General features: G+C 34.4%; 1 pseudogene; it reads right to left on the reverse strand.

The window, feature by feature from the left end:
• Positions 1-2,964: 2,964 nt before the first annotated feature.
• LOC107458364 (protein PLASTID TRANSCRIPTIONALLY ACTIVE 7-like) lies at positions 2,965-7,938 on the reverse strand (annotated as a pseudogene).
• Positions 7,939-10,675: the final 2,737 nt, after the last annotated feature.

Raw genomic sequence — 10,675 nt, forward strand, 5'->3', positions numbered from 1 at the left:
TATTATTATTATTATTATTATTATTATTATTATTATTATTATTCGCCGAAACAATTAAGAAAACAAAAAGTAAGAAAAACCTAACGTAGCTTGTATTAATACATATATGTATATATATGTTAATATCATGACACATGTTTCATTCCTTATTAATTAACTAACGACACCTATAATGCCTTAACCACCACAAAACTTCATTCATCACTATCATCTTCCTTTCTATTCATTACTCACTGAATGAACTTGGGAAAAAGAAGAAAGAAAGGCCGAATGAGCTTCTATGGAAACCATGAATTTCCGGCTCTAATTTCTTGAGGTCCATAATTTTAATAAAAAAATTTAATCCGGTAAAAAGTGTTTGTATCTCTATCTCTACATGTTGATATTACTTTAGTCCAGTAGAAGTTGATGGTGACGTAGCTCTCTTATCCTTTGAGTTCGGCTAATTAGAGTTCTAGGAGACACATATAATTTTTGACCTTTTTTTCTTTAACAACTCGGTCAAAAAGTTTCTCTAAAACCTCGAGTATTTTGATTTTACACAGAGGTAGGGTTTCGATAAATTCTCACTAATTAAATTTGTGTTGGATAAGTGAATGGTTGTTTTAATTGACTATTGATGAAGTTTGATTGACTTTATATTAAATTTTGTTAATATATTGTTATATGTAATTAAGCTTGTAATTTGTCATATTTGTGCTGCCCAAACTGTGATAATGAGGTTAATTTAGGGCTATCATTGTATTAGTTTTTGAATAAAATGGGTGAGATTTAATGGCTGAGGAATTAAATTAAAAGCTGTGAAAAATCAGTAATCGTAAAACTCAAAAACGAATTAAGATTTGAATGTATATTTTAAAAAGAAAATAAGGAGGGTTTCAGTTCTTGGTGAAGAGAAGAATCAGCCAAGATGAATTATTTTTGAGGAAATATACTTGTATTTTTATGAAAAGATTGAGTTTAATATTATAATTATATAAGTTTTTCGGGTATTTTATAAAAGTTTAGAGTTATTTATATAAATATAAAACAAAGTGAAGGTTTAAATATAATTTTTTAAAATATTGAAGTTAAAAATAAAATATTAAAGAATTTGTGGTTTAGAAAGTAATTAATAAAAGTTTGAAAATAAGGTTTTATAAAATAAGTTTTTGCAAGTTTTTTCTAATAGTTTTAGAAAGACAAATCTAAACTAAGGATCTCATGATCCTCTCTTCATAAAACATTTATGAAAAGATGAGGGAAGAGTGTGAAGATAGTTTTTGATGTTAAAAGTATGGAATTAAAGATGAGAAAAGAAAAGAATATATTAGTTAAAGGAATCTCTACCACAGGAGAGCAGAGAGCAAAAGATTAAAAGAATCTAAAGAACCTCTGCCACAGGAGAGCAGAGAGTCAAAAGATTAAAAGAATCTAAAGAACATCTGCCACAGGAGAGCAGAGAGTCAAAAGATTAAAAGAATCTAAAGAACATCTGCCATAGGAGAGCAGAGAATAGAAAAGAAAAGAAAAAAAAAGAAAAAAAGAACGAAAAGAAAAGGAGAGAAGCAGAGATGATTGTTTACCTGCTGAAAACGAGCAGAGATTGGTGGTGAGTCTACCGAGATTTACTTTCCAGAGATACATCCGCCAATCTAGGGGCTGGTCGCACCTGTAAGACAAAGGTTGCTTACAGAGGTTATCACTATATACATTGGCTAGAGAGAGCCTCACCTGTAAGACAGAGGTTGCTTACAGAGGTTATGTTTGCATACATCGGCTCAAGAGAGTCGCACCTGTAAGACAGAGGTTTCTTACAGAAGTTATGACACTAGAAACCAAACTCAGACAAAGGTTGCTGAGTTGCGTCGGGAGCAGGTCGAAACCGACATATGAGCTCATTACCTGCACTAGGGATAGACATGCATCATGCTTGTTTGCGCATAGTTGTTTGTGAGCGTATTTTCTATGATTGTGTGTGCTTGTGATTGGATTTTGTGTTCTATAATTGTTGAATTGGCTCATACTTTGTTGTCTGTTGTTGCTGATCAAGTATATATAAAATGAACTTAACTTCTAACACCGACCCAACTAAGAACTCCCTAGTTCTTACCCCATATTTTCACCCCTTTTAGCTACAGGTGTGAAGACTTATTGCGAAGCTGCGAGAGTACAGAGGAATATGTTTACGAGTTGAGATGTTAGAATCTATTTTCCCCTTGCCTTGTTAGTTAGAGTTTTATTCAGAGGGGTCGGTTCTGTAATTTCTTTTGTATGTAACACTACAACGTATTATTAATATTAAGGTTAAGTATGATTTTGATTTCCAACATAGAGGACGAAAATCGATTTCGTCCCCGACCTTCTTTTCACTACAAAATGGTCCCCAAGATTTCAGTTTGTTTAAAATCGTCATTTTTATCAATTTTATTTTTTATTACCAAATAGGCATAAGAGAGGGGACAGAATCAGGGGAGGGGGGCCAGAACGAGAAGGGAGAGGGGGGAGAAAGAGAATCCGGGGGAGAGGGGAGGGAAGGCCACACCGCCGCATCGCTTCACCGCCACACCATCACAACGCCGCCTGTGATCGTAAGGAGAAACAGAGAGCAAGAGAAGAGAAAGCTAAGGGAGAAGAGAGAGATCGGAAGGGAGAAAGCTAAGGGCCACCGCCGCTGCTCCTGCTCCTCGTTGTTCAGTCCTCGCCGCTGGATCTCACTATGCGCTGCGAGCCGTTTCTGCTCCTCCTCCTTACCTTCGCCGACGGCATTGCCTCGCCTTTGTTGTTTCCTTCATCTCGCCGCACCTCCTCCTCGCCGCTCGCATTGCTACCCCGTGTCACCGCTGCTACTCCACGACCCTCACCACCCACCGCTGTGAATTAGATTTTTTGTGAAATTTCTAAAATTTTTGCTTAGTGATTCTGAATTTGTTTTGGAATATCTGAATTTGTTATGGAATTTGTTATGAATTTGCTGTGGAATATCTAAATTCTGAATTTTCTAAGGTTTCTAATGGTGGTGGTGGTGGTGGTGGTGGTGGTGGTGGTGGTGGGTTCTGGTTTAACTTGGACTTCTGGTTGATTTTGTTGTTCTGATGATGATGATGATGATGATGATGATGATGACCATGATGATAACCGGGGACGAAATCGATTTTCGGCCTCTACATTGGGGACCAAAATCATACTTAAGTATGTGAATATGTGTTGTTTGTACTAGTTGGAAAAGTTATAGTTTTAGTAAAACTATCGATAGATTTACACGTAAAGGCTCAATATTAAATAGATAATAAAAGGATTTAGATTAGTAATGCCTTACTTTTAGTACGATTATAATGTGCTAAAAGTTAGGATGTTACATTATCTATAACAAATCTAAAGCTGATAACAACATATATACCACACATCCTAATCTTAGACAAATCTAGTCTTATCTATAAAAACTAACTATATCAACATTATCACAATCATTCTAAAATTAATCAGTAAAAAAGCGTATTTTTCATCTAACATTAAACTAACAAAAATTTTAAACACTTACCTCTCCATTTATATGTCCTACAACATGAGCAATGTTATTTAATCAGTAAAGACACACTTTTTGTGTGTTTGCTCTCCTTTACACAATCAGTGGCTCAAACGAATTTATACAAAGGAGCCAATCTTACTAAATCACTATAGCATAAAATGATTTGTCCACCTAGTAGCACACTAAATCCTCGTCTCCTAACTATTTATATAGACGTTCTTACCTAAGACGACTTATGATTTTGCTTTTATGGTAAATCGTTCCTTTCCTTTCCACAGCGATTTACTATCAGATTTTGTTCACGATTTCGAAAAATCTCAATATAGAACAATGGAGTAATTGCACAATACATTCATTCTTTTTTAAATATACTTTCAAGATAGCTTTTAATTGTATACATACAAATAACTACAGCCGACATGGAGTAACATCAACTATGCAAGTGAAGCAAAGAATTGATTTTTCAACCCTGCTTTAAGATATCGGCATAACATTTGATCTAAACTCATGTGAACTCTTGTTTCAAATAAGCAGGCCCAGGCTTGAAGGGATCAGACTCGGCATATGCATCTGGTCGGGGAAACCTCATATTGTTCATTATGTTGCTTAGAACATGAAGAATGGCCTTCTTCTAACCTCCATACTCATCTACATATTCATTTGCCTCAGCTGCTATCTCATTCACAAAATCAAACTGATTGTCCTTTGATAACAACAACTTGTATATATCCAATGTCAACAGTTTCCCCTGCTCCTTTATAATCCGAACTTGTTCCTCCAGGAAAGGTACCCGCTCCATCTTGAACGGCAAGTATTCATCCTTTTTAGTCTGTAATAAAACATACAACTTTTTTTGGTTAAGCATTCAGGTGAATTGCGTATGACATTACAAGAATAAGTACCAAACTACCAATAGCATATCTTTTTTATCATAAGCACAATGGTTACATGCATCAAGATTCAGCAAAAAACGATTATCTATTTCAGGAGAGTGCAAGTGTGCAACCAAGATACAAAAGAAGATGTCATTTGCAAATCGTTATGTTCTTTGATAACAAGGCCGTGCAACGATCGCATGCATGACTAAAATTTCATATTTTAATTCCGTTTCACTTTTCAAGTACATCTTCAAATAACACAATTTTTATAAATCCATCTATGATAGTAAGATATTTTAACCTCCATCCCCTTTCAAACTAATATAGTATAGAGTACTTCAACCAAAACCCTTCCTTTCCTCATTTACAAGGTTACCTCTAAAGCAAAACACCCCAGTTTAGACTTATGCTCGAGATAACCAGCAACATACACCTATCCCAACCTGCAACCATAACTTGAAACAAAAAGAAATTAAAACACTTCACAACATAACCATTTTAGCTCAACAATATTCCCACAATGAGTATTTACATCTTTACTAAAACAATGCAATTTTACACCCTAAACATGACGTTATAATCCCAGCAAACTTTTTCCAAAGTGGAAAACAACAAGCAGAACGAAACAAACACTTTTGTTTCTGATGGTGTGTCATGTCATTTATGTTGTTCCACAAATACATAGAAAAGTGCCAAAACCATACTATTTTTAAGTTATTTGGGAATTTTGACAAATAGTTAAGGTGAAAACATAAAAAGAAAAGAATAAACAATTCCATAAGTGAGGATCGCAATAAAGAAAAAATACCAGTTTCCTTCGCTGTCATATTCATCGTCCCCGACTATCCTTTCGCATTTGGGACATCATCTTGCAAAAACACAAATAATTAAATTAATTAATTAATTAATTAATTAATTAATTAATAAGCTCAGTGTCAGTGACACTCCAGAAAATAACTCAAGATTCTTTTCTATTTTTATTTCTTGTACTTGTGAGATAACTGTAAGGCTAGGGTTCCATGAATCTGTAACTCTTAGCTCTATCGTTTGGAAAATTGAATATAGTTATGATTTGATTTTGAAGTAGCAGCTTCATAAAAATAAAGAATTTAATGGAAAGAAAAGAAATTGATTTTAGCTACTGAGCTTCTAGAGGACAAAATTTTGTTGGCATTCTTTTAAATATTAAAAAAATCATTTATTTGAAATTTGTTTAAATTTTGAAGTCTTTATCATAGTGCACATTTTGCCTATGTTTCACTGACAAGCTGTGAGGTCAACTTGAACCTATTTTGCAGCTTAGCCAACAAAAAAAGTCAAATTCAACGAAATGTGCAAAAATCAAGTTGGTTCAAATAAACACCAAACCACATAATCCAACACAGAAATTATGAGTACATAACACATAAATGCTCTTAAACTAACTTGGAAATTTACTGAAGCAACTGAGAAAATCGTTTGGAACCAACTTAAACTCTTTAGTCTTTAATACCAAAATAGAAACACTTACATACAAATACAGAAAGTAAGAGTGAAAATCATGATGTTACTCAATGTTTGTAATCATTTGAAAGAGATGAACTGAGCATGAATACGTGGTTTCATGGGTTTTGGAGTGAGTGTTTTTGGATTGACGAGGGCCAACTTGATTATACTTTGGACAGATTAGCCCCCGGAAAAAAAACCGATGAAGTCCTTTACAATAACAGACATGGATTATGTCCAAATTAGCCCTATGATCGAGGTAGAAGATCTTAATTTGAACTAATTTGTTCACGTCTACTATCGTGAATACTTCATGGGTACTTTTTTTTCTTTTGGACTAATTTGTCCGAAATATAAATATTCAAGGGCTTATTTGTCACTTTACTCAAATGTTAATTTATCAGACACATAAGTGAACATGTGGAAAGTAAAAGTCCTAATTTATTTGCATGTAATTGTTTTAGAAATTTAAGCAACTTTCTCATTCTTTTATGATTTATATCGGAATTCTAATATGATGTTCATGTACTGAGAATTGATGCCATTAGCAGAAAAAATAACCCAATATAAAGTCACAAATTTGTGAAAGTATGCAACATGTTTGGGAAAGAAAGTAGAACAATATGGAATTGAAGCAATATCTAAGACAAAATTTGTGGTTGAATTTTGACCCTGGAGTTGAAATTTGTGCTTTAAGCATCTACGGACAATTTTATTAAATTTAAATAAATTATCATTGGCTGAAAAAAAATGTAAGACACTGCCAAAACCCATAGATTAGGCGGTATCGGTTAGGCATGATTTTTTATTATGGCGGTCTAAAATTTATACTATGATTCACCTTTTTTGGCGAGTTACGTGAGCCAGCAAAATGATTTTCGGCCCATTTGTCACCTCTAGGTCTAATCCCGGTTCAACCGGATTAACTATATATAAAATAAAATTATTAAAAATTCAATGATTTCTAAACTAATAAATTTAAATTTAACAATTTCAAATAACAAATTGTCCATAATTTATCATTAAAAGTTCACACACAATTTCAAACATCAAAGTTTGTTAATAAAAAAATCAAAACGCACAAAAGTAACACACATAATGTTTAGAAATTATTTAGATATCGAAAAGCTGCTTACAAAAACAAAATGTTTTAGAATGCAACCACAATAAAAAAATAGCAACTCAGAATTATTATAAGTAACAAAAACAAGATTAAAAAAAACAACTCACAATCATTATAATCAACAAAATAAAAAACAAAAGAATGCCACCAGACTCCAGAATCAACAAAAATATAAAAAAATATAAAATTATATAAATAAAATTAAAGTAATGTCTTAAAACTTAAAATGTAAGTCTTTACACACATTAATTATCTAATATCAAGTCTTAAACATAACTAATAATTTAAAAAAAGATAATAAACTAGTCTCTAATGGTAAGATCAGGGGTAGGAGTTGCTGATGATGCTTGTTCTTGAGATGGTGGTGTTTCTGGTGGTGTTTGAGATGAAGACATTTTTAAAATTCTAGCAAAAGAAACTAAAAATATTTTCAGCAACAAAAGATTTACTTCAGTCAGTTTTTAAGCAACACAGCAACCACCACCATTCCACCAAAGTTCACTGACGTTGTGATTCAACAGAGTGAACAAACAACAATTCAATAAAAGCGCCAGCAACAAATAACAACAGCTCTAAAATACACGGCAACTCTAAAACATAGCAACCAGCAACAAACAACACTAAAAAACTAAATGCAATATCAGCAACCACCAGATTCAAGTTCAACAATAATTCTAACTAAAGTAATAACTTCCAGATTCAATAACAACTCTAACAAATCAAATACAATAGGAAATTAGTAATAACCACCAGATTCAATAACAATACTAACTAAAATATGCTCAGCTTCAACTATTCAACAACTCTAAAATTCAATTACAACAGTCAACAGCAACCACCAAGTTTAGTATGCAACAATTCTAGTGAAAGGCCAGGTAAAAAAATTGAAGGGAGCTCACCTGGATAACTGGTTCCCAGACCGCAACCAAGAAGACGATCACCATCACCCGACTGACCTGAGGGAGCAGATGTAGAGATGCTGCTTGATTTCTGTTTCTATGAGCTTTCTGCCGCCAATGAAATGAATGCAAGGCAGGAGCACGGGACCGCGACGATGACGAAGTGAGGAGACGAGGTGAGTGACAAGGTGAGGGAGTGAGGTCGTGACCGTGAGAGACTGATAAACCCCATTTGTAGGGTTTATCTTGTGCTTGATTTAAGGGATTTTATGACCTTTTACCCACATTTATCCATTGAAATAGCATGGTTTTGTATATTCTCCCTTAATTGTGCTTAAGAGTGAAAACATGCTTTTTAGGACTTAAAATAGCTAAATCTAATTCTCCTTGATTCCATTAGATGCCTTGATATGTTTGATTAAGTGATTTAAGGTTTAGGAGGCAAAGATTGGATCAAGGGAATGAAGAAAGAAGCATGAAAAGTTGGAGAACTCATGAAGAAATGAAAGAACCGGAAAGCTGTCAAGCCGACCTATTCGCACTTAAATGACCATAACTTGAGCTACAGAGGTCCAAATGATGTGGTTTCAGTTGGATTAGAAAGCTAACATCCGGGGCTTCGAAACGATATAAGATTTGCCATAGTTGCTACACGTTTGGTGGCGCGCAAGTGCATAGTACGCGCACGCGCAGTTGCTGCCACCTAGTTCACTTAAAGCAAAACGTGGCCAGCGAATTCTAAAGCCTTGTGGGCCCAATCCAACTCATTTCTGATGCTATTTAAGCCAAGGATTGAAGGGAGAATGAAGATACTTTCATACTTTAGAAGTTAGTTACCATTAGTTTAGTTTAGCTTAGTTTTGGAGGGAAAATTAGTTTTAGAGAGAGAAGCTCTCACTTCTCTCTAGAATTAGGATTAGGATTAGGATTAGTTCTTAGATCTAGGTTTTAATCTTTGCTTTCTTCTACTTCTACCTTTCAATTCTTTGTAGTTGCATTCATCTTCTTCTATTCTTTTGTTGTAATTTCCTTTATGTTGTTCTTGTGTTTTGTTGTAGATCTACTATTGTTCCTTCCATTTTCTTTCAATTCAATAAGAGGTAATTCATAATAAATTTGTCTTCTTTGCTTTTCTATTGTTGATCTCTTGTTTTTGTAGTTGTAGATTTCTTTAATTCTTGCATTTAATAATGATTACTTCTATTGCACTCTATGTGTTTGTTGAAATGTCTCTTTTAGTTTTAGTGTAGATTTTGTTCCTCTTGGCCTAGGTATAGTAATTAGTGACACTTGAGTTATCTAATTTCTTTGTTGATTGATAATTGGAGAAATTGCTAATTGGTTTGGAGTGCACTAAAGCTAGTCTTTCCTTGGGAGTTGGCTAGGACTTGTGGCTCAAGTCAATTCATCTACTTTACTTTCCTTTATTTAGTAAGGGTTAACTAAGTGGTAGCAATGAATAATTCTCACCACAATTGAGAAGGATAACTAGGATAGGACTTCTAGTTCTCACACCTCACCAAGAGCCTTTTATAGTTGTTAGCTTACTTTCTTGCCATTTATCTTCCATGCCTCTTATCAAAACCCCAAAATAACTCACAACCAATAACAAGATACTCTATTGTAATTCCTAGGGAGAACGACCCAAGGTTCAATACTTCGGTTTATAAATTTAGGGGTTTGTTTTAGTGACAAACAACTTTTTGTATGAAAAGATTATTGTTTGGTTTAGGAACTATACTTGCAACGAGAATTCATTTGTGAAATTCTAAACCGTTAAAAATCCAATCATCAAAATGGCGCCGTTGCCGGGGAGTTGCAATGGTGTTATGTTATTGGTTATTGTATATAATATGTTTGCTTTTTGCTTCTTTGTTAGTTTTTAGTTTGTTCTCTTTATTTGTTCCTATTTTTTTGTTTTTTACCTCTCTTGCTATCATGAATTCTCATTTTGGCTATGAGTGTGATTACAACTATGTTGTAGGAAGTGGAGATTACAATAAAGATGTGTATCAAGGATGGAATAATCAAAGGTGGGAGGAGCCATATGCATATGATCAACCTTCTTGGCAAAAACCTCCACCAATGCACTATGAAGAAGAGCCATTGATGCATACCAATCCAATGGCTATAGTGAATCTCCTTGTGACTTTCAAGAACCATCACCATATGCCTATGATCCATACCCTCAACATAATTCTCAACCATACTCACAAGCCTCTTCTTACCAATCACCTTCATATGACCCTAATCCATATCCATCACACCAACCAACTTTTGAGCCATATGAACCATACATAGAGCCACCACCATCCCAACATCACCACTTTCAAGAGCCACCCATTCCATATTATTACTGATGAGCGGATAATTTGTATACTTTTTGGCATTGTTTTTAGTATGTTTTTAGTATGATATAGTTAGTTTTTAGTATATTTTTATTAGTTTTTAGTTAAAATTCACTTTTCTGGACTTCACTATGAGTTTTTGTGTTTTTCTGTGATTTCAGGTATTTTCTGGCTGAAATTGAGGGACCTGAGCAAAAATCTGATTCTGAGACCAAAAAGGACTGCAGATGCTGTTGGATTCTGACCTCCCTGCACTCAAAGTGGATTTTCTGGAGCTACAGAAGCCCAATTGGCGCGCTCTCAACGGCGTTGGAAAGTAGACATCCTGGGCTTTCCAGCAATATATGATAGTCCATACTTTGCCCAAGATTTGATGGCCCAAACCGGCGTTCAAAGTCACCTCAAGAAATCCCAGCGTTAAACGCTGGAACTGG

This window comes from Arachis duranensis, chromosome 7 (genome assembly GCF_000817695.3).
Source record: "Arachis duranensis cultivar V14167 chromosome 7, aradu.V14167.gnm2.J7QH, whole genome shotgun sequence".
Taxonomy (NCBI): domain Eukaryota; kingdom Viridiplantae; phylum Streptophyta; class Magnoliopsida; order Fabales; family Fabaceae; genus Arachis; species Arachis duranensis.